The 25,699-nt window shown below is 48.3% G+C and overlaps 1 long non-coding RNA gene across 1 annotated transcript; it reads right to left on the reverse strand.

Annotated features, from left to right (window-relative positions):
* Window positions 1-19,610: 19,610 nt before the first annotated feature.
* LOC116273102 lies at window positions 19,611-24,858 on the reverse strand. The gene is made up of 2 exons (XR_004181583.1): window positions 24,689-24,858; window positions 19,611-23,340 (listed from the first exon to the last, which is right to left on the reverse strand). It is a non-coding gene; the product is annotated as an uncharacterized LOC116273102 (long non-coding RNA).
* Window positions 24,859-25,699: the final 841 nt, after the last annotated feature.

The following is a 25,699-nucleotide window of genomic DNA, read 5'->3' on the forward strand; positions in this document are numbered from 1 at the left end:
AAGCGTTCAGTAATCTGGCATTTATCGCGGTATCAGTGGGTTCTCCTGGGACTCCCAATTGCATACGAGGTGGAGCTGTTGCCCTGTTACCCGAGGCAAAGCAAGGCTGAGGAATTTACACCACAGAGCCCGCATCACCTTTCGAGCACCGACTCTGCGGCAGTTGCTGCGTTTGTGTGTTAAAGTTCAGGGTACAGCGACGAACAGACCTGATCTCAGCCATGGGACAACAGTGACTGCCCACAAATTACATTATCTAAGCCCGACTTGCCCATCCAGCCTTCCTTCAGAACAATGCCACCTCACAGTGCTGCCATGAGCTAAGATCCCGTACATACACAACCAGATTCATTGCAATTGTGCTTTCTACAACAAAGTTAATACAAACCGAAGCTATCATTGAGACTGAATAACCAATATTAGAACAGAAGATCAGGCCAGCGATGGTGGCTCAGACCTGTAATCCCAGCACTTTGGGAAGCTGAGGTGGGTGGATCACTTGAGGTCAGGAGTTGCAGACCAGCTTGGCCAACATGACAAAACCCCATCTCTACTAAAAATAAATTATCCAGACATGGTGGCACACACCCTGTAACCCCAGCTACTAGGGAGGCTGAGGGCATAAGAATCACTTGAACCTGGGAAGTAGAGGTTGCAGTGAGCAGGACCTTCATTACTGTGCTCCACCCTTCCAGCCTGGGTGACAGACTAAGATTCTAGTTAAAAAAAAAAAAAGGTCAAGATGAAAACTGATTGCCAAGTTCCATGTTCCATATACTTCAAACATAAAGTTCATTGGCACAATTTGCCAGTCAAGTTGTTGATTTCTTCATTACAATCTTGTATATCCTTCTAACACGGCTCAAAATGTTTACATTTGAGCACACCTCGAGTATAACAAAAAAAATATGACCCAGCCATCCCATTATTGGGTGTATACGCAAAGGATTATAAATCATGCTGCTATAAAGACACATGCACGATATGTTTATTTAGGCACTATTTACTAATAGCAAAGACTTGGAATCAGCAAATGTCCATCAGTGACAGACTGGATTAAGAAAATGTGGCACATATACACCATGGAATACTATGCAGCCATAAAAAAGGATGAGTTTGTGTCCTTTGTAGGGACATGGATGCAGCTGGAAACCATCATTCTTAGCAAACTATCACAAGAACAGAAACCAAACACATGTTCTCACTCATAGGTGGAACTGAGCGACAAGATCACTTGGACTTCGGGAAGGGAACATCACACACGGGGCCTATCATGGGGAGGGGAGGGAGGAGTTGCATTAAGGGTATACCTGATGTAAATAGCGAGTTGATGGTTTTAACAGTTGATGGGTGCAGCACACCAACATGGCACAAGTATACATATGTAACAAACCTGCACGTTATGCACATGTACCCTAGAACTCAAAGTATAATAATAATAATAAAAAGAAAAAAATAAAAATAAAAATAAAGTGCCTATATTTCATAAATGAGCAAGTTCCAGTAAGACTGCATCCTGCTCTAGTTAATCCTCTGACAATGTAAAACTGAGCCATCCTGACACGGCACTGACACATGGTACATATTACCATGGACACCACCACATCACAGACGAGTGTGTAGCAGGACTATCAGATTTAAAACACATTCTGAACAGTCCTCCTGCCACTTTCCTCCAGTAGAACACTTCAGTCTGTCTTCTATTCAAATTAAGCATCTTACCAAGGTTTGAAGAAAACTGCATAGCAGATTTTAAAACTTCAATGCTTTTCTCCAATTTTGCCTACAGTGCATTTTACACTGACTACATGGCCAATAAGTTTAAAGCTTTTGCATCGATAAATACAATGCTCCTTTTAGCAATAGGCTTTTTGTTTTATATACAAAGATCTATAACTTAAGCTAGTAAACTGGAGGCATTCACCGATACTTTTACAATTCCTGCGCCGATTTTAGCAAAATAAAACCGGTATCTCCCGCAGTTAAATAGCCAAGGATAAGGAAACTGCAGTCAAGAATAGCGTTCCATTATTTTATATAGAAATACAAATGATAAAGTAGAGTATGCTTTGGAAAACTAGTGTTCCGTTATACTAACGATGAAGTAGAACAGTTCCCTCAAGCCTCATATGACGCCCGACGAGAGTGGCTCTGGCCCAAGCCTAGCCAGTTAAACAGAAATGGGGAGTAAACGTGTAGTGACCATGGTGGGGCATTCTAGTAGCCACAGTCCAGGAAAGAACAGCTAACATCTTCTCTTCTTCATGGGAAAGGCGAGCATACTCAAGGAACCTTGATTCTTTAAAACACAGTGTACTGATACCTAACCTTAAGCTCCCATTGATCAAGATGCGATAAACACAGGGTGTTTTATCCAGGCCCTCGAAATCACGGACATAATTTTTTGCGCAATGTTTTCAGAGCGCTCAGTGCTGCCAGTATGTTAAATGTCCTGTGATACCAGAGAGCCTTGTGCAGGACCAGAGCGTGCATGGCCTGGTTTACCTGTCCTGGTGTTCAATGCTTTGTATGTGCAAGGCATATTTACAATTTACTGGGCTTAATGTGATTAGGGTTAGTCACAGAGGCTATGGCTGCCCATTCCCAGCACAGGTTCACCTTCCACTGAGGTGAGCTGCTCTGCAATCCCCACTTGGGACCGAGAAGTGAGGAGAGAGAGCCCAGGGAAGGCCTGGGAAGTGCCAGGCGGCTCACAAGTAGTATTATCAGTCCGCTGGTTTTGGCAAGGAAAAGCAGTATAGAAGGAACTTCAAAGGCTCCACTACATCTAATATCTGTGTTCTCAACTTTACACATAGCCAAAATAAAAGCGGAAAAGCAAAAGTACTCCAGAATTATGATTCAGTGCTAATTTAAACAGGAATGTTTAGAACAAAACTTTATTGTGAGTGCAGATTAATATACGCATGAGAGCACTGGTTTGCGAAGCCAGTGTAGTTGCTTTTACAAAAGTAAAATTCTCATGAGGATACATACATTAGCTGATTTTCAAATGAAAAGGACTGAAGTGAAGCTTCAGGGCGTTATGATTTCTGCCACACCGCGAGGCAATTGAGAGAAGAGCTAGGATCAAGTGTGCTGAAGCTGTCCTAGGACTGAAATTCACTTTCTGCCAAAACAAAACAAACACAAAGTCTGTCAACCGATAGCAAGCTCTGGCCGAGAATCAGCGATTAAAGTTGCAGAGGGCTTCTCCCTGCTAGGCACATGTGATCCTTGCAAACACATAGCTCAGCATCATCAAAACCAGAAGCCAACACAAGCCTTCCAGACGCATGAATCCAAGAGCCAGAAGGAGCAGGAGTCCAAGCTTGCTCCGCCAGAGCCTGTTCCTGGAGGGAGAGGACGCGTCACAGGAGGAGGCGGGGCAAACAAAAGCAGCTTCCGATCTCACAGCAAGCTTGGGGTCTGAGCCAGGGGTGCGTCTCCTCCAGCCTGACAAGGAGGTGCGAGGAGCCACAGAGAGAAGTCAACTTAGGGTCCATTTTTTCAGGAAGGGGCAACAATAGAGAAACATTCTGGTCTTACCCACCCCCTTCTCCCGCATTAACAGCTGAACTTGCATGTCCAGGATCTCAGGGGTTGTCGTCTGTCACATTCCCACCCCCTCATCACAGATGCTCTTCCCCACTGCACCGGGTGCCCCTCTCTCTTGCTTCTCCTGAGGCCCACACACCTGTTTAGCCACAGTAGTGACCAGAATTCCACCTTTGTCCAGGAGAAGTAAACACAGGATTCACGCCATATGTCTGGGTTTGCTGGCGAGGATCTAACTCATGTCTGATTCCAGATGTACTGGGCACCAAGCAGAGCGCCAGATGTCAGCATTTATAAATGGTATCATGGGTTCTCCTGGGACTCCCCGGGGCAGCTGCACGAGGAAGGGCTGTTGCCCAGTTATCCTCAGCCAAAGCAATGCTGCGAGGCAAACACCACAGGTCACATTGCACTCGAGCACTGATTTGACAATTGCTCATTCGCGTGTTGAAAGGCAGTATTAAGAAGAGTTTGGGGTACAGGCATCAGACAGGCCTGGTCTCAGCCATGGGACAGCAGTGACTGCCCACAAGTCCCATATCTAAGCCCTGACTCCCCATCCGGCGTTCTTCAGGATCAATGCCCACCTCACAGTGCTGCCATGAATGTAAATGTACGTACATACACAACCAAATTCATTTCAATTGTGCTTTCTACCCCAATTTAAAATACAGCAGAGCTATCATTTGAGACCCCAGACCAACCAATATTAGAACAGAAAGTCAGGCCAGGGATGGTGAAGGCTCAGATGTGTAATCCCAGCACTTTGGGAGGCTGAGGAGTGGGTGGAACACTTGAGGTCGGGAGTTGGAGACCAGCCTGGCCAGCAGCATGGCAAAACCCTATCTCTACTAAATGAAATAATGCATGGTGGCACACATCTGTAACCCCAGCTACTAGGAGGCTGAGGCATTGAAATCACTTGAACCTGGGAGATGGAAGTTGCAGTGAACGAGATCATTACTACTGTGCTCCACCCTTCAGCCTGGAGTGACAGAGCAAGATTCTGTCTGATTTTTTAAAAATAAAATAAAAGGTCAAGATGAAAAATAGTGCCGGGGCCCGTTCCATGTACTTAAAATATAAAATTCATTAGCTGGTACTTGATCAAGTTGTTGTTTTCTTCATTACAATCTAGTATTATTATATCCTAACGGCTCAAAGCGTTTACATTTAGGCACACCTCAGTCTTGACTAACAACAAAATAAAAGAAGTGCCTATATTTCATAAATGAGCAAGTTCAGTAAAGATGCATCCTGCTCTAGTTAATCCCAGCTGACAGCGTAAAACTGGGCCATCTGGCTTAGCGCAGCCACATGGTACAAGAAGAATGACCTCCAGTTAAGTCCCTAGTTTTAGAGAACACATACAGTTTATCACTACCACTAGCGATTAGCAAAAATTTAAAAAGAAAAGTATCAAGGACTGTAACTTGGAATAAAGGCAAAAACATGAGAAATTAGTCCGTTCAAATCACCCTTTCTGTATTGGTCGTAACCCAGTTTGCACACCTGGTGTTTTATACTTTATCATGCATAAGCTGTCACCAAGCTCTCTATGAAGAGGTGGTAAGAGCAGGTGGCCTCATATGTCGCATTTAAACCTAAACAGCCAGCACCACACATGCGCTGAGACCTCTGAATGCTCAGAGGAGCGTGTGATTGGATGTCCCAGCCTGCCATCCAGCTGCTGCTTATTAAAACTATAAAGCCTTGCCCTTCCGTTAGCAGATCTAACTAGCACAAAGGTTTGCTTTTAACAAGTTAAATAACTATATATACATTCTCTTGGTAGAAAGAATGTATAGGACAGCTAGTTAGGGAACATTTTTTAAGAAGGATTTGTATGGAATGCGAGTTATCCCAGGGGAGCCTGGTTCATACCTGCATTAAAAAGGCAATTCATTATTCTACATCAAACCTTTACAGAAAGAGTTCACAATGATAAGATCCACGGGAAATGGCTTTTCCCTAGTAGTCCTCAATGCTCAGATTTCAGTATCGATACACTTTTGTAGCTTACAGTCAGGAGAGGCTCAGGGCTGAAAGCCTTACACAGGTCAGGGCCCTCCTGTGTCCGACAGCCTCACCTGGGCCTGGCTTTCTGCACCCGTAGGGATGCTCATGGTGTGCGAAGCGGATCTGTGCCGCCAAACAGCTCTCAGCAGGCTCCCTGGCGGAGGCAGTTCGCCACCATCATCCCGATAGAGAACACCTGGTACAGAAGCAGGAGAAACAGGTCTTAAATGAGCTGGCAAATACAAAATGCACCCGATCTACCAGTCCGAAACAAACATATACCTGCCCAATATTGATGTGAGCCCAAAAACATACAAGTCCTGAGGGGCCCCCACCTCACCACAGCCAGACACCACTTCTGCAAGAACCAAGCCTGGCCCAGAGATCACTCGTATTGACCCAGAGGAGACAGCTGGGCAGAGACAAGCGGAAGGAGGCAAGGGCCAGGGTGCTGGGTGTGCCCATCTTTGTGACTTCACTGGGATTGCTGACCTCTGGCCTTGGTGTCCATCCTATGGAGGGAGAGTAGCCCCTAAATCCCTGCCTCCCTTCCAGCACTTCCCTGAGCTCTAGGGGAGGCTGCCCTGGGGGAGTCTCCCCAGGGCTGGGACACCAGCTACAAGTCCATATTGCTCCATACCCACACTTAACTAAAACAAAAACAAAATATCAAGTAGCCAAGACTAGGAATAGAAAATAGATCATCCTATTCAGGCATTTTTAAAGTAACAGGAAAATTATGATAGTCTTCAAACAGCGCAGATATCACATCCTGTTGGAAATGTTTAGCTAATCAGGAACAGCTTTACCTAGCACCTGTGTTTTGGAATCAAGTTGACAGATTCCAAGTAGCCTCGGAGCGTCATTTGACCCCATACTCAAAGCACATCAAATCTCCCAGAACCTTGTGAACCCACATGGACACCATTCAAATGGTGAGGAACAGGAACAGAGGTAGCTTTCCTCCGTTCCCTCAGCACAAAGTAAATTTCCTTGATGGGCCTACCCAGGCCAGTATTCCACACCTGGAGGAATATTCAAACAAAAAACACTGCAAAAGACGTTCCCCTAAAGAGAAACTCCCAGTTTCTAACGTCCCTTAAAGGAGGAAAATATGAGGCCCAGAACTTTCAGAGAATCAAGTCTGAGGGAGAACCACTCACCTCTGACACCTTCTAAACCTGCCTTCCATGAGTGCTCCAGGATGCCCCCGGGCCAGCCCCATCCACCCAGGACAGCAGCAGGGCTCAGGCAGCCAGCACCTGGGCAGCTGGTGAAGCAACTCCAGGGTGAAACGGTCATCCCGGCACCACTTCCCGGAGCCCCTCAGCAAGAAAAACAGAGGCGGGGCAGAACCCAGGGCTGACTCGAGGCAGGGGAGCCACAGACTGGCAAAGCTCAGTCATTGGACACGCTCTGCTGTGGACAGAGCCCAGGGAGAGGTCAGCACAGAGACCCTTGTGCCAGCTCCATGGGCCAGCGTCCTACAGGGCTCCAAGCTTGTGATCACAGCTTCAGAATCTGGTTCCAGAATTTTCCGGAATCAAAGACATACCAAACTGTAAAGCTGCCAGGACAGCAGGGCCCAGGAGCAGGCTTGGGGAGGACCAGGTAGAAACCACACACACAGCACACATCTGTGCATGCTTTCTCCACACATGCCACCCCTTCACCCAATACTATACACGCAAACACCATGTATGCACTCATACACACCCTCAAATACACTCACCAAATGTGATGCGTGCACACACTCCACACACACCCTCAAATATACACGACACACGCAAGAACATGGTCACTCCACACACACCCTCAAATATACACAACACACGCAAGAACATGGTCACTCCACACACACCTGCTAAATACACTCACCACACACGCACAAACGTGACACATGTGCACACTCATTCCAGACATCACACCCCTCACTAAGTACACAGGTGCACACACCCCCCAGTCCAGAACCTGCAGACTCCACAGGCTTTGATGTCTCCCATTGTTTCTCTCATCACATGAGAGCCACACACAGGTGTCATTTAGTGACATCTAACACCCAGGGAGGCCCTTAAACAGAATTGCAGTCAGAAGTCGGCTTCATTCAGGCATTCACCACCAGCCTCCTGAAGCCACCTCCTGTCTCCACGGGGAGTGGGGGCCGAGAGGGGAGACCCACGGGGAGCGGGGGCCAAGACCAGAGACGTCACTGGGCTTACAGATCCCCAAGGCTGGCAACCCAGTGAAATCAGGAGGGCTCGGCCATGGCCGAGGGGAAGAGGAGTACTAGCTCAGGTATGTGGAACATGAGTCCTCATTTCCATACAGTGCCACCTACGACAGCATCAGGTGAAAGCCAGTGGTTTGGCATTCCTGGGATAGATAGTCCTGGAATTAAAAGGGAAGCTTTTTACTCCTCCCTTCTGAACACATGAGGTCCATGGTCCCCTCACATCTAACCCTGGGATTCGGAATCGGTGAATCCTTGTCCACCTGAGGACCACCCAAGAGGATCCACACACCTGCTGCAACAGCAGCACCGCACCTGGTCCGCAGGGGAGAAAAGCAAATCCCACATTTTGACTAAAAGTGGATTACTCCAACACCGGCAGCCTGAAGTGTGTATATCGTCAAACCCCCATGTCTGCGCCACCTGCAAGAGGAACACAAGCCCTTAGTCTCAGGTTCTCAGGACGGCCTGTGAGGTGGACACTGGCACCTTCATCTCCCAGTGGAGAGGAGAGAAGGCTGTTCCTTGGGATGTCATAAGCCAACATTTTATTAGAAAGGTTTTGACAAATCTGCTTTCAAAATTCTATGTTATAAAATGACTAATGAAAATTTGAGCTATGAAATAAAGCACATATTTAAATGAATCCCAAAATGACTATCACGAAAGAAGTTTTAACTTGAAGTGAAAAATATCCTCTAATGACATCAGCCAGAATTATCTTAAATCATTACTGATCCCATATGCTTAACGAATTATACAGCATCATCTCATATGAACTTAAAACCATTAGCTGAATGCACATTTTAGTACAATCAAAGTTCTGCTATAATAAGCAGCACAGGCGTCTCTGGAGAGGATTTTAATTGGGACTACAATGCGCATTATCATGGCAAGAGGTTTCATGCTGGCTGTTCTCCAAGGTGCAACACAGAGAAACACCACTAACCTCGAAGACACCTGCCACTTTGTGACGAGATGACGACAGACGATGTGGACAGAATACTATAAATATTTGGAAAGGAAAAACAATGCAAGGACAGCATCTTATCAGTTACCCTTTTTCAGATTTAGCCTCAGCGTACCATGTTTTATCGGAAAATAGACATTCCAGCAAATGCATTTCTATAAGATTTTCTACCTCTTTTCACTGGGGAAAAAAGGAAAGGTAATTTGCCTCCAAGGGCTGGAGACAAATCCAGGGCTGGGGTGCAGACAAGAGCTGAGCACTCCTGGGAACTGCTACGCCAGGCACGCCGCACCCTGAAGCAGGAGTAACACACGAGGCTAGCACAGGCCGACGCCAGCCCTCTCCAGAAGCAGGCCTATCCTCTTCCCCTCCGCCAGCCCCCTTTCTCCCCCCAGCTCCTCCAGGCCTCAGTGGCTGCTGACACGCAGAGGCTACAACTAGAGGAGGCTCTCAGCTCCACCATGGACAGGAGCCCCGGACGCTGGGGACTCCGCTGCTGCCCTCCGCACCTGCCTCCCTCTGATCCGCCTTTCTCAGGAGCCAGGCGTGGCCACTTTGACCCTCTTTCCCTTCTGTGGCTAATACAAAAACCAGTCCAGCGAGCCCAGGCTGCCTCACACTCCAGGGACGCCCGGCAGAGGCCACATGTCCTTATCCAATCTCCTGGGGCCAGAAAGGTCTTGCAATATTTCACTTTCTGGTTGGGCATCCCCAGCCTGAAATCCAAAGTGCTCCCAAGAGCATTTCCTTCGAGTGTCTTGAGAGAGCTCGGAATGTTTCAGGTTTCAGAGCATTTTAGAGTAGCGACGCTCAGCCTTAATTTGAACCTCTTCAAGGAAGCCACACACTGAAGGCCCCAATGTCCACCCCACACAATCCCAGCACACCCTCTGAAGCCCTCAGCAACAGATTTTCTTTCTTCAAAAATAACCACAAGTCCCATAAACTCACATGCAACCACAGAAGGGGATTGTGGACAGCTACAGACTGGATGAAATTTCACTGTCACGTTTTTACTTGGGTAAAGTCATTCCTCAAAACACACCTGTTTTACTGAGATGTATTATATGGTGAACACACATGAATCATTTCAGGGAAACAAAAATATCACTTTGGGCTGTGTGTGGTTTCTTGACTCCCGTGAATAACTCAGCGTTCACCCTCACTTCTCAATAAGGGAGAAGATGCAAAGAAATTTGCTGAAACAAAGACATGAAAACAAGTTTAAGAAGGGTTTGAAAGGTTTCTCCTGTCCCCCTGGAGGGGAGAGGACGACGCCTGGAAGGCTCACGGGGTACAGGAACACAGCCTCCTCGGTGTGCCATGGATGCCACCTCACTGAGGGGAGAAGGGACCATGCCTGGAAGGCTCATGGGGGTGGGGGCAGGATCACAGCCTCCTCAGTGTGCCAAGGACACCGGCTCGCTGAGGGGAGGGAACAATGCCTGGAAGGCTCATGGGGGTGGGAGCACAGTCTCCTCTGTGCTTTCTACACTCAGCAGCTTTAGAAATTTCTGTAGAAGCAGAACGCACGAGAACCGAGACCGGAACACCCCAAAGAAAGGGGACGAGGGGTCAAAAAAAGCATTCAATCATTAACAAGGAGTGTGGGCATGAAGCCGCTTCAAAGACCATATGAGAAGTCACTCACAGGCATTTCAGAAAATAAGGATAGCGTGAGATTGCTCGATCAACTCAAACAGGCTGCTGTCCCTCAGGCCATGAAGTCCCTGAGATGAGCCTCTCAGTGAGAAGTCACTCGCATCTCTGCCAGACAAAGGCCTACAAGCCGACACGTGACCTCAGGAAACCTGGGTTTCAGCCCATCCACAACAGTGAGTCTGACACGGTACATCCCTCCCGATGGTTAAAGACCCCAGAGCTCATCAGACAACCTCGAAGGGCTGTGTCTGTCCAGCCCCTTTCCAAGTTCTGGACGATTTTTCTTTATGTACTGTAAGCAGCGTGTTCCAATAGAGATGTAATTAACTGGCTCTGGGTCCTCAATTTTGAAATTAGAAACATGCTTGGCCAGGCACCGTGACTCATACCTGTGATCTCAATAATTTGGGTGGCTGAGGCAGCTGGACTGGTTAAGTCCAGAAGTTTGAGTCCAGCCTAGGCAACATTGCATAACTTCATCTCTACAAAAAATACAAAACTAAGCCAGGCATGGGGACATGTGCCGCCTGTGGTCCTAACTACTCAGGAGGCTAAGGCAGGAGGATCGCTTAAGCCTGGGAGGTCGAGGCTGTAGTAAAGCCGTCTCACATCACTGCCTGGGCAACAAAAGTGAGACCCTGTCTCAATAAAACCAAAGAGAAAAAGAATTATTATATACCTGACTAGGCCAAAATAAAAGAAGCCTGGTGGGACCACCGGAATCACAGCTGCAAATTCTGGCAGGGCCTCCCCCGGCTTGATTTGTGGTGGGCGTGGGACAGCTCTGAAGGATATTACCCCAGGCACCTTCCAAGACTAGACCTTACAGTACAACTTGCCCTTGCTGGACAGAACACTGGCCTTGGAGCCTGGGACAACCTGGGGCAGTGCCACCATCCCAAAGCCACCATGGCACAAGGAGACCCTAGTATCATGAAACCTGGGACGTCCGTTGGAGCAGTGCCACCGACCTGTGGCCGCCATGCCAGGAGAACCTGGACATCATGAAGCCTGCGACATCTTGGGGGCAGTGCCACGAACTCGACACCACTGTGACACACGGGGGCCCTGGTGCCACTGAGAGGCTGCCCAGCAGGTCCAAGCCCAGGCTAGGAGTGAAGAGGCTCCACATCCTTTCCATCTCTCCAGCTGAGGCCACAGAAGTCTCGGAGTAGAAGCGCATCACTCATCAATGTCCATGGGTAAGTTTTGGGCCACAGAATCTAGAAGCATAAAAGATGGTTCTGGGCTTGTTGGTTGCTGGCTCAGACCAGGGCTCAGGCTCCTCTTTCCACACAAATCCTGGCTCACACCAAGCAGCGTCTAAGTCCTGGAAGACCTGCTAAACACAAGTGCAGTAACAAAGCGGAGAAACGGGGACGCCTGGAGGGGGCCGGGCTGTGCTCCAGTGGCACCAGGGTTTCTCAGGAAGACCCCGGGCATTACAGGGTCCAGGGCATGGGCTTCCTGGGATCCAGGACATAGAACAAGAGCCCATCCCCCGGTCCTGTTGAAGGTGAATCAGCTAAAGACCGCTTCCCTCGGAGGGCTGAGCACCGCCCCACAACACATACCAAGGTAATAACAAGCCTGGTACTGGCAGGAGGCTGGTGATGAAGACAAGAGGACCAGATGAGAATGACGGATCCTGACAGATCAGCCCTGGCACCGAACAAGGGGTGGCAGCACCGCCTGTTCCTGACACATCAGCCCTGGCACTGAGCACGGGGTGGCAGCATGGCCTGTGCCCCTGCAGATGCAGAGGGATGTGAGGGGGGCGCAGGCCAGGCTTGGAGACTGACTCAGTCGCCTCCGCTTGCACTTCCGTTCCTCAGGGCGGGGAGGCGAGGCACAGGCAGCATTAGCGCTCACCTTGCCCCCGGACTGCATTTTTTTTCTGCTTATGAGACGTGCTCGTTTTACATGGACAGGCAAAGCTATAATAACAGTTTCCTGATTATTTCGCTGCCTACATAAAGGGCTTTCAGAATTCACTTCCATCCTTAGGAAAGGGGGCCAACACCAGGCTGTCTCCCTTAAGATGCCATGTCTCATATGGGGAAAAAAAATCAATCAAGAGTGAAATCAAATAAAGGCCATAAAATACATCAGTTCCAACATTAAAATTTAATAGTACGTTTTAAATTTAAGATGAGTTAAGTCACATTTCCAAACCTCTGAAAGCACGGTTACTGGGAGGGAGTGGTTTGCAACACACAAACGCAGCTCTGTAGAGGGGTCCAGGTTGGACGAGGACTCAAACGTCAGTGCAAGGAGAAAGTCTGAACAAACGCTCCCCCTGCCCTGCAGCTGTCCTCTTCCAAAACACACTGGTTACCTGTCAGTTTAGAACAAGGCCTGGGGAGGCGGGAGGCGGGCCTGGGAGGGTCAGCTAGCAACCAAGCTCCTCACCCACACAACCGCACCACGCTGAGGTGAGCAGGACACACAAACCCCACTAATTCTCCCCAAGAAGTAGACGGAAGGCAGCACGCTGCCACAACAGGCATCCTACAGGTAAGAAGACTGTGGGGAACCAGAGGCACGTTTAATCTTGCTTGCATGGTGGAGGGAGGGGAATAATGCCGCTCTCACTCGAGTGTTGCACAATTCTTTCTAGCACTGAGCGGCAGAAAACAAAAATTATAGATGCTTCTTCAGAGAAATGTTTCTGAAGAACTGCACATAAGTTACATTCAGGAAATAGCATTTGAATGCCTCAAGCGCTTTTATTTTTAATAATCCCAGAGTAATTCTATAAACCGGGAATCAGTCTCACCCAGCTCCAGGATCACGGCCCAGGTGACGTGGGCACACACATCCTGAAGCTCCAATGCTCAACTAAAGTGGGGTGAGTGAAAATGATCCTGGGTATAATTTACACGGACACAGGAAGGTGGCTGAGCCCGAAACCCCTAAACCAGGAAAACCCGCGTCCTGCAGGGGCCTCACCTCTGTCCTTTCCCAGCCTCTGGGAACCACCACTCTGCTCTCTACTGCCACAAACGCCGCTCCAAGGTACAACCAGGAAGATCATCCTTCAAAACTGAGGAACGTGGCAGAACAAAGCTGTCAGGAGATTTTAATCACCAACAACACTAGTTACATGACCCAAAGATGACGAAAACCCCAGACCCCTCAAGACTGATTGTTATCTATACTTAAATACATTTAATCATCATATTGGGGGGTTATTCCTTTGTTTTGCTGCAAGTATATCCAACTGCTGTAAAAGGAAAAGGCAATTTGTTAACGAAGCTTCTTGGAATGTCTCAACGGGCCTCAAAGAGAGGCAGGATAAAAGCAGGACTTCCTGGCAGAAACGCTCAGCTGAGGGCAGGCGGAGTTCTTGAGCACCAACCAAGGCAAAATAAGGTCGAAGACCACACCACACTCTCCTCAATCACGTCTTCATTCCACGTTTCCTTCTATTTCTCTCGACTTCTCTGGGAGAGAGAATTAAACTGTGCTGAGCCTCTGAAAGAAAATGGAAACACACACCCCGAAAGGCCCTGCAGATGCCGAGAACGGGAGCAGCCGTCACAGTCCAAATGTCCTTTCAGGGCCATCTGACCTGGCTGGGATCCAAGTATCCAAGTGCAGGACTGTACATCGGACCCGTAAAGCCAGGAATACAGCCACTGAATGGCAGTTTTTCATCCCACCACAACCGGCCTTGCTAGGGGCTTCCTCAGGGACCACTGACCTCACGCCACCACCCCTCACTACCTTCAACTAACCTATGTCACAGAAGAGGCCCCTCCAGGCAGACCAGCCCTTCCCCAGTCCTGCTTCACGGCAAACCCTCCAGGCAATCATCCTCAGCTTCCTCCATGAGGCTGTGCTTGGAAGGTGCCCTCATTTACTTCTGTGGCTCTGAGACATTTAACTAGAGCCCAATACACCTCTCCCTGTTTACACAGTATTGAGTTAACAGGTTTTTATGAGTAAATTTTCACTGGGAAGAACACCATTTCTGGAGCCCCAATGACCACAAATGTTTTTACCTCCCCTTACGTGACATCTGCAAGGCCAGGTCCAGGGAACGTTCTGTATCTCAGATAATGGCTTATCCACTCATAGTAAGTCTTGGTCTTATTTCACAGGCTATCAAATGCTGCCCAGAAGCAGGAAAAACCCCACAACGTGGCAGGGAGGGGCGACCAGCGTGAGTTCTAAGGCCAGACCACCTGGGTCTGCTGACAGTGTGGTGAGGGGCAAACAGTGCAGGGTCTAAGGCCAGACCACCCGGGTCCCGGTTACAGCATGGCTTCAAGAGTTTCCTAAACCCTCTGCTCTCCAAGTTTCATGTCAGAAAAATGCGGTGATAACCATGGCCACCTCGTGGGATGATGGGAACACACACAGGAACAGTGTCAGCAGGTGGCGTGCTGGGCACGTGGCGAGGCCACACTGCCACAGGTTGCCCCACGTGAAATCCAATTCTTTTTTTAAAACAAAAATAAAAATACCCCAAACTTACAATCCTATAAAGGTCATTAATCCTAGCTATCCTCAAGGCATTGAATGATCAATAATGGGCCATCCCCCTGCTGCTGACTGCCTCGGCCCCACCCTCCGGAAACCAAAACCCCACAGCAGCCACTGCCTCAGCCCCACCCTCTGGAAACCCCGCATCTACACCAGCCACACAGGATGAGGGCAGGGAAGGAGCAGGACTGCTTCTTGGGAACTTAAACTCTGGAAGCTGAGTCAAATCACTGCTGCTCAAATCTTGTCACCAACGATCTTGTTAAATATGGAGATTCCGTCTCCGGGGATCTCGAGGGAACCTGAGGCTCTGCACTGAGTGAGGTGAGCATTCGTGTTGGAATGAGACGTCAGGGAAAGCAACCGAATCTGGGGTTGCACTGCCTGCGGCTTAGGTCCCGCTGGGAAAGTGGCACCAGGGTCCTCAGGAAAGCAGCGGAGTTCCCAGGAGGCAAGTCAAGGCGCAGAGACTCGTGGACCCAAAGCTTGCTCCAGGGCCAGGAGGTGCTGCTGCGCTGACAGCCACAAGGCAGGCAGCCTTCGAGCTCCTCCAGCAGCGTCCTGCAGGCAGGGACGACAGTGCCCAGACCACCCCGTGGGCTTCCCCAGCTCTTACTCCAGCCACTGACAAGAATCCCCATGTTCCAAGCTAGGTTTAAACAGTGTCCCAGGCCTCAGGGCACTTACACCCCTGCAGGGCCACTCCTACCCAACACCGATGGCTATTCCCACACACCCCCAACTCACAGCACAACTTAAAAATGAAAGTCGGAAGATACAGCCAGGAAACCAATGCTCAAGAAGCAACACAGGGTGACTCTTCCTAGAGCTATTGCTACTGAACATCTTTAAAATCATTTCCAGGGTGACTTCCTAGAGCTACTGCTGTTGAACATCTTTAAAATTCTTCATTTTAAAATTAACTTTTATTACACTGTCTCCTTATTCTACCAAGACTCTAGAAAACAAAACCATTACAAATTCCAATTCTATCTTAGAGCAAGTTAGAAATACACACGTTTCCTTAAAGGATTCTATGTGTTTCCATGACGATATCCTTTCCATGCCCCATGCTACTGCCTGCAACAGGGGAGGCTTTTCCAACCCAACCCAGGGACCCTGAGACAGGCACCTAATGAATCGTCTGCAAATTCCACCTTCCATAAAAACAGTATTGAAAATGAGCTTAATCCAACCCAATCCGGGTACCCTGAGACAGGCCTGGCCTAATGAATCATCTGCAAACTCCATCTTCCATTAAAAAGAGTACTGAAAATGAGCGTATTACCACTTTTTAAAAATTACTGTAAAGTGGACAGTGTTCAGTTCTGTGAATTTTGGCACAAATATTCCCATAATCACCATCATCACACAAGCAGAACAGTCCCACAGTCCCAAACCCACTCATGAGGCCTCATAAGCACACCCGCCCATTCCTCTGCATTCCTATGCATTCTGGATACGAGGCCTTTGCCGGCTGCATGGTTCGTAGACATCTTCTCCCCATCTACAGAAAATGTGTCTCTTCAATTCCCTAGGGGTGTCTTTTACATTAAAAGTTTCATTTCGGTGAGTCTTACCTACTTGTTTTCTTCCTTATGGATTATGGCATCATGGCTAAGAACTCTAACCCCAGGTCAAGACCCTAAGTCTCAACAATTTCTATTTCTTCTACAGGTTTTGTAGTTTGGCATTTTACATTCAGGGCCATGGTCCACCTTGATTTTCATACAGGAATTTCTCCTTGTTTTCACTCTTTTGCATACGGCTGTCCCATAATTTCAGCACCATTTGTTGAAAAGACTCAAATTCCATTGAACTGCTTTTGCGTCTTTGGGTCTGTTATGGACTCCACTCTGTCAGCTGACCCATGTGTCCGTCCTGATCATAATTTATGACTTTAGTGGCTGTCTCTTTGTGAAAAAAGTAATTCTGTCTGGAAGCAAAAACCACACTAAAAATGCTCTAAGATTCTTCCTCTTGTCAGGAGAGCAAAGCCACCGCCCTAAGAAGAGGTGAGGGCTCAACAGCTCCCAGGCAAAACCTTAACACAAAATGGGGAAGGCAATTCATTTCAAGATAGTTACCAAGGGCCACAACCTGAGACCAGCATAGTCATGAAAACTGCCATAATTTCACAACAGAATGAAATGCATAAAGAACTGCTGAGAAGCGTGTGATAAGTTACATAAATCACTGTACCTTAAATTCTGACGGTTGACTAGAACAGAAATAGCTTCACGGTACACTTCAAACAGGAGAAAGGTAGGTAGGGGTGGTTTCCACACCACACAGGGCCTGCAGGAAACGGACACTCTTCCTCTAAATGGGAGATCCCGGGAGTGATGTGATAAACCATGGTGAGAGGCAAGGAACTGTGCAAGCTGGAGTCGAGGACTGGGCCCCACCACGGAGCCCAGGTTGCCGGGGCAACCGAGGCAGTTATCAGGGGACAAGAAAACGAGCACACGATGCAAGGCAAACGTCTGAAACTGTGCAGCATCTTCGAGTCAAGTGGGACAAACTGACTCAAAATACAGGTTCTAAAACCACCACAGCGAGCTGTTCCTCAGCTCTGGAAAGGCTAAGCGACTAATGCCCACACTGAGCATCTGCTCCCAGAGACGACCCTGGTGATGCAAGACCCAGCTCCTCCGAACTCTCGCCAAACCTCAGTGAGGAAATGTGCTGGTATCTTATGGCATATCGACATGTTCCTTTAAAATCTGGTATTTCATCAACAGTGCAGGCGCCATCTTTGACTCATTCACATTTCGATTAAACAAGATAATTTACACCCTGAGCATGCCAGGTAAGAGTTTACTACAATCTTGAAACAGAGCCAGAGGCTACAGTCTGCTCCTACAAGACACTACGTCTCTACAAGTTCGATGGCTTTTTACTTTTCCATGTCTTCACTTGCCTAGTGCTAGAAAGCAGATTAAAAACAGAAGGAACCCAGAAACACTATTGAATGAGACTCAAATATCTTGCAGTCATCATCGTGATGAGATGTTTATTAAACAGAAATGTTCTCACCTGTAGAAAGCAGCACACATCAACACGCATCGATAACTGTCGCCAGCATTCCAGATCATCTTCCCTTCCATGGCCACAGTGCAGGGCGATGGACCACGCACACCTGCAGACCCACGGAAAGCGGGGTGCCATGGCCTATTCTTGTAGAGAGCAAGCCAGCGTGTACTCAAAGTGCATCTCTTTCCAGAGGGCCGCCACGGAAAGTTACACATTTATTCCACCAGTTAATGGCGCTGCACCAAACATTTCTGTAAGATTCTCTAAGCGAGCTTTTCCTTCTGCCTAAAACGGTCCGACACAAACTGAAAAAGCTCTTGGAGCTTGTTTTTATAGTTAAGGAGTATCTCCTTAAATATAGTCTTCCCCTTTAAGTGATCACTTGGGGTAAGATCAGATAATCCCCAACTAGGCTCCTGATGCTGTGTGTGGCATCCAGCAACAGCACGTTCCATTCCTGGATTAAATTTCAGTCAAGAGTTCACAATGAGAACGATTTCTGGTGAATGAACCACCAGGCAGGAGGGTGATTCCGCTGGGCAGCTCTTCACACAAAGCCCAGGAGCTGGGGGGAAGAGGAAGAGGCCGACACGTGTCGACTGTGCTCACACCCTTCGAATGCCCCCCACTCCTGGAGGCCCGGACCCAAGGGAAATCTGACTGAAAAGGGGCAAACCCTCACTTCAGCAGAGGGACGGGGACTCGGGGCCACACCTTGACCTCAGAGCAACACAAGTGCAGACACAGCACCCCAGGACACCTTCCCCACCCAAATGCAAGGAGGAAAACCAACACCCCGCCCCCTTGTGGAAACTCTCGGCTGCTGGAGCAGACGCCTGCTGCCCTGGGTGTGCAGCCTCTCCCGACCCACGTTCTGGGCTCAGCACCTGCGTCTCAGCCCTGGCACTGCTTGCCACATCCACAGGTGTGCCAGGAGGGGCAAGTCCTAAGGTCTCCACTGCACCAAAGCCTTCAAGGTGAAGGGGCCGCTCCCTCCAGCAGGAGTCCAGAAGCAGTGACTGCACCAGCGTCACGGCGTGAGAATTCTCCCCTCGGTCTCCAAGCCTCCAGTCTGTTGCCCACCAGGGTCTTCTGCCAATGGCGAGGCCCAAGCTGGGTGGCACATTTGGTTCTGACCATTTCCCTTGTCAAGATCAATACTGCAAACACACATACACACATCCAATTCATCCTGTCACTAAAAATGAAATAATCTGCCATTTCCATCACAGATGATACAGTCAGGATTCCATTACCAGGTTTTTTGTTTTTGCTTTTGTATCTGTTTTTTTTTTTTTTTTTTTGAGATGGATTTTCTGCTCTGTCACCCAGGGTGGAGTGCAGTGGCACGGTCTTGGCTCACTGCAACCTCTGCCACCCGGGTACAAGTGATTCTCCTGCCTCAGCCTCCCAAGTAGCTGGGATTACAGGTGCCCATCACCATGCCTGCATAATTTTCAAATTTTCAGTACAGACGGGGTTTCACCATGTTGGCCAGGCTGGTCTCGAACTCCTGACCTCAGGTGATCCACCTGCCTCATCCTCTCAAAGTTCTGGGATTACAGGCGTGAGCCACTGCACCCTGCCATTACTGGTGTAATTTCTAAGCCACTCTCTCACACTCACTCCCATTTTTTTTAAAAAAAAAAAACCAGCTTTATGGCTATATTTTTTTCCAAGAGAACCAGTTACCCATTTGAAGTACAAATAAGACACCATGTTTAAAAAGCCAAAAATGCCAATTTGCACAGAAGTTTCCAAATACCCAGTCGATTTGAGCCTTGAGAATAAGATCAAGCTGTTGGCCGAATACAACTTCCCTATCCATCTGTCTGCCTATGAGTTAGACACAAGGATGAAGCCACGAGCTAGAGACATAAAGGCAGGAACCACCAAGGCAGCCAAGACTCCAAATAAAAGCTTGAGGGACCAACACAAAGGTACCACACCCTGCACGCCCTCCTCTTCTTCCTTTTCAGAACTTCCAGAGGATGAAACAGGGACCTCCTCAGACTTCCCACGGTGCAGGCGGCCAGAGGGGAAGGCGGCGGTGGCCTGAATGAGGCGACCGGGAAATCACATTCCACAAACAAATTCTCCATGTGCTTTACATCCTCTGTCTCTGAAGAATTATGTGAGACAAACAGTCACTAGAAAACTGTATTCAAGTGTCATTTCACATTTCAAGCAAAGAAAACAGTGGTGGGGCATGAGGGAAAAACATAGCCACGTGTTCTAGGGTATTAAATAAGGTTTTTTCTGTTATAACCATATAATTACACATTCTCAGATTTCTGTATAATTCATATGCTTCCTAATTAGCAGACATAGTAACAAAAAGTGAATTCCAAGTGTAAGATCGGAGGACCCATTCACATGCCTTCAGGTTCTGCTACTGTGTTTCAACTTGAGAAAATGGTTCTGTGTATTGGTAACAAGGCCTGAGAGTCTGTGTGCCAGTCTGTGTGGCTGTAATCAGGGTTCATGTTGGCTCCGTAGCAGAGGATGTTACACTGTTACATTATCTTCTACAAAAAATCCTGAAAAAATGAAGGCTGAATAAACGTACACACCCTCCCAAAATAATCCAAATGTCCATCGATATGAAAACAGATGAATTACGGTTTCCATCATGGAATATTCCTCAGCAGTGAAAACAAACTATAGCCACAGGTGCCAACAAGGATAAAGAAAACCTTTTAAACACGCTTAAAGTGAACTGACTAGGCAGAATTCCTCCATTACAGGCTTCGGCTCCAAAAGGGGTACTGTTCTGAATTCTACATCTACTGTGATGTAGAATTCTAGTTAGCAACCCTGTTTAGGGGCACATCTAGAAAAAAGCAAAATAATGACTACACAATTATAAATTCTTTGTAAATTATAACTATTACTATGAAAATGCTAAAAATATGAACATTTTCCCAACTGTTCCTTTGACAAACTTCAAAATGCCCTGGCATTGCTCACCACACCCACAGGTGTGCCAAAATAAATGAAAATATAGCTCAAGTTAGTAGAATCAAAACCTGAAGATGTCCGAGCCGTCCCCGCCTCGCTATCTACACGTCGTGTAGAAATCTAAGAGCAGGTAGTGACACTGCAATGCAAGGCTCAAACCAACTGGGTATTTGGAAACTTCTGTGCAAACTGGCATTTTTGGCTTTTAAACACGGTGTCATTTGTACTTCAAACAGGTAACTGTTTGTTTCCCTTGGAAAAAATACAGCCATAAACCTGGTTTTAAAAAAAAATATGGGAGTGGGTATGAGAGAGAGTAGCTTAGAAATTTTACCAGTAACGGCAGGGAGCAGTGGCTCATGCCTGTAATCCCAGCACTTTGAGAGGCAGGCCCCACAGGGCCTTTGAGGGCACCGGTCTCCTCTGCTGCCTTCCTGCTGGACCGACCCCAGGACATTCACTGGGTTTCCACCCCTGTATCATTCAACATCCCCGCAAGGTGGTCTCATCCTCTTCTGGGGCTCAGCTCTGCCCTAGTTTCCTAAATCTCTGCCTTCAGAGCCTGAAAACACCCACGCCCAGGGTAACCCTAAGTCCACGTTTACCCCAGAGAGTCCCGATTTTATCTGTTTTCCCAGCATCACCCTCATGATAATTTACCCTGTAAATTCCAACTGCCTTCACACCTCACCCCCGCTGTCTCCCAGCAGATCCCACGCAGATGCATCTGTCCCGGACCCCACACCCAGGTCTGTGCATGCTGCCCTGCTCTGCCCATGTGGGGACCACCTCTTTCTTGAGGAATCAGCTGGCGATCATCTCCTTGTGAAAAGACGCCCTGACTTCCAACTCTCTCCAGCAAAGGCAGAAGCCGTCCTCGGTACATTCCCTGAAACTCAGACCAAGCATGAAGGTGGCAAAGATGCTAGCTGTGCCTGGGATGCCATGGGCAGGGTCCCCAGATGCTCTGCACATGGCACAGGGCACCGCCTGAACACAACAAGTGCTGAAGAAATAAAACCGACGTGCACTGACCTCTGATAGGGCCTCTTTCACCATCCACATCTGTCTCCCCTCTGGACAGTAAAATCCACAAGACAGGGAGGGCTTGTCTCACTCATCTTCAAACTCCCAGGGTCACCCTGGCAGGTAAAGAGGACTCAAATGTCTTCTGAAGGAAGCAGTTGGTTAGCTGCCGAGTTAAAGGGTCTCTGAAATTCAGAGCTCTGCGTAGGAGTCCAGCACACTTTATTATGAATGACTCCAACCACAGCAGAACTGGCCGTGGAACCAGTGCTAACCAATTCAGGGTTTGTTCACTGTTTCTCAGTTCAGTATCACCACTCTAACAGAGCAGCCGGGCACAGATCCTCAGATGTCTACACAGAGTGGGACGATGGCGCCGAGTCACATGAACGTCCCATTGCAGACTAGGAGGCACCGGTCAGACACGGACCCAGGGAGAGCGCAGACCTCGTGTTAAATCGGCTCCCTGTAAACAGCACTCCCCGCCAGGCCCTTTCCTATCTGCACAGCTTCTACAAATTCAACTTCGCACCTGACACCTAAGAATACTGCACACCCCCACATGAACCCCCTACTTACCTCCCAAAATGATCCCGCACGGCCAAGTACAAACCTTTTCAACATAAGGGAACTGGAAGGCATGCGGGGCTTTCTCGAGTCCCTGCTGCCTCCTGATGGGAAGGCCCAATGCTTCACACCCCTAGTGAAGGGCAGGTCTCTTCGGCCCCCTCAGAGTCAAGAAAGCCCATGTTCCCTTTCTCAAGACCACACACAACCAAGTCACAAAGCAGGGCGCAACCTCGACTCTCCGGGTTCCGGTTATGTGGAGTTTAAGACCTGCTGCTGTGGACACTGTAGGAAAGGATGAGCCTGATCCTGGCTTTGGCCTCGAGCTAATCAGCATTAACTAATTTCACTTTCCAGGACCAACTTCAAAGGCCTGCAAAGCCAGAGAAGGGAGAGGAGATGGAACATGCCTTCACCCCAGACCTGCTGCAAGCACACGCTTCTCACATGTGTCCCAACGTGCACAGCGTGTCCGATGCCCGTTCACATTCACCGACCCGCAGGTCTTCTACATGGCATCAGCCTCCTGGGCACTCTGGGGACAAGAGGTAAAATGGCAAGTCCCCTCTGCTGCAAAGGCGAGGTGCAGGGACCCAGCAGAATCAAACTGACCTTTTTCCAACAGTCTCAAAACAGAAGGAAAATACTGAACAGCCAACGTCCCCTCAACGCAGGTTTATTTACCTGTGACCCACAGGCCATGACAGAAAACTTCAGGTTCTTATTGATTCCTTATTTTCCCCATCCAGGAAGCCTTTGTTTTTAATATCATATGAACTTGCCATTTTGTAGGCCAAAAACAGCAAATATTGGCAGTTTCCTACGGTTCAACCGAATGAAATATGATCACGACCTTTTGTGAAACCATGAAGAAAAGGTGGATATCTCAATATGCTTCCAGACTGTGGCTTTGTTCCTGAAGCACTAACTCTTTTCACTCAGGATTTTAGACAAAGAAGAATGAACAGCAATATCCCACCAACAAAACTAAAAATGAAATGATTTTGCATCCACCTTGGAGCCTTTTTAGGACAAGGCAGGACACAAACTTTTAAAAAGCTGCAGTTGTCCCTCTGTATACACAGGGACATGGGTTCCAGAACACCCCCTGAGTTTACCCAATCTACGTGTCCACGGGACATATGTTAATATTGTATCCTGTCAAAAAGGAAATTGTCCCTGATCAAAAAGAATAAAAAACCTTTTTGAATAAAAACAATTGATTAAAAAGAATAAAATGTGCAGCTTTTCAAATTTCAAAATTTCAAAATTACTGAATTCGTAGGTTAGTTATAACAGATTTTTTGTTTTGTTTTGTTTTCTTTCTGGTAAAATGGTGGGTATTCTGAACTTTGGTTAAACTTTAAACTGATAGTTGCTATTATGGTTTCAAAATTATTTAAAATATGAGCAGATGGATTCCTGCTTTCCTGAATTCAGTGGTATTCAAATCTTCCCATTGAAAATAATCTCGTGTGGCTGACCCGGGGATTGGGGATACCCCGTGGGAGCCGCAGATTCGGCGGGGGGTGGGAGGGAGAAGCGGTCAGAGAGGGGCTCCTGTTGGAGACCCAGTAGGGAGACAGAACGGGCCAGAAAAGGAGGAAGGGTGAGAATAGGCACCAGGACGGCTTCCTGGCGCGGCAGGGAACTTTGCTGAAACTGCGGGCCCCAGGGAACAGCGCGGGAAGGGCGGGAGGGAGTGGAGAGGACCCGGCAGACCCCAAGGTCAGTGTGGAGAAAGGGACATTTCCCGGTTCCTTCGCCTCTGCCCAGCGTTCTGCGGGCATGCCCCCCCCCCCCCCCCCCCCCCGGGGGCGGGGGAGGAGGTGGCTCTCAGCGGCTGGGAGAACTAAGGGGCGCATACGCGCTTCCTAGGGCCAGGGTCACACGGTAGCCTGAGACGGCTGCGGATCTCGCTGGCCGCGTGGGTGGGCGCGTGGGGCGCCGGCGGGGCCTGCAGGGGACCCTGGAGGAATCTGCAAGCACCCGCCCGGGCAGCGGGCCTTCCGGGAGACCAGTGTGGACACGCCCTGGGCACGCCCTTCCAGCTGGGACATGTGAAGCTGGAATTTAAACTCCGGCAGACAGAAAAGCGGCCGGAGGCAGGACTGGAAGAAACCCAAGTGCAAAGTCCAGCCCGAGGCGAGGAAGCAGAAATGCCTGACCTGCGTCAAACTGCGCTGTGAGGAAAAGGTTCTGGGCAAGGTTCACTGCCCCGCAGAGACGCAGACTCGGTGGGAGCCTGAGAAGCACCAGGAGGCCCGCGGCAGCAGGTCTGAGCGGGCGCTGAGGACCCCATGGCAGCTGCTTCCGGCGCAGTTCGCCTCCTCCAAGGCCTGGCCCCCAGGCGAGCGCAGCACGGAATCGCTTGGCGCCCCCTGGAGCACTGGCGGGGTAACCAGTGGAAGACCCCCACTTCCCAGGGGGAGGATCCCGGTATATCCCCAGATAATCAAACTGTTCACTCCCCCCAAAAAATAAATAATTTTGTCTTGTTTTTGAAAATGTGTATCCTCTGTCTACTGGTCAAAATGCTGCCCATTTATCTATATGCGTAATTAAACTTTTTAATGAAGTTATTTAACATTCTTTTTTATTATGAAACCAAACAGTACATTTGTTAATGGTTTTAATATCATCTAATAAGATTGAAAATATGTCAATTCGTCGTTGCCAATGAGTCTTTGTGTTATTTATTTTACTCTGTTAGATATTCTGTCCATAAATGTCTAAGTGGTTTAGAATCTAGCCTAACATATTGTATGTGCTAAGTACTAACTACTCTAATTCATCAAATTATCTTTCTATCCCATTCTTAAATACAATACTATTTTTTATTTTTATTAAAATTTTTTTGACTAATCTAATTATCTATGAAAATTATGAGGTCTATTCAGTTTGCCCTCTTGATAAAAGCCAAAGTTTCTTTTCTTTTTCTTTTTTTTTTTTTTTTTTTTTTTTTTTGAGATACAGTCTCCCTCTGTTTCCCAGGCTGGAGTGCAGTGATACAATCTTGGCTCACCACGACCTCCGCTTCCCGGCTTCAAGTGATTCTCCTGCCTCAGCCTCCCGAGTAGCTGGGACTACAGGCGGGACTACAGGCCTGCTCCACCATGCCCGGCTAATTTTTGTATTTTTAGTAGAGACAGGGTGTCACTATATTGGCCAGGCTGATC

The sequence above is a fragment of the Papio anubis genome, unplaced genomic scaffold (assembly GCF_008728515.1).
Source record: "Papio anubis isolate 15944 unplaced genomic scaffold, Panubis1.0 scaffold361, whole genome shotgun sequence".
Taxonomy (NCBI): Eukaryota; Metazoa; Chordata; class Mammalia; order Primates; family Cercopithecidae; genus Papio; species Papio anubis.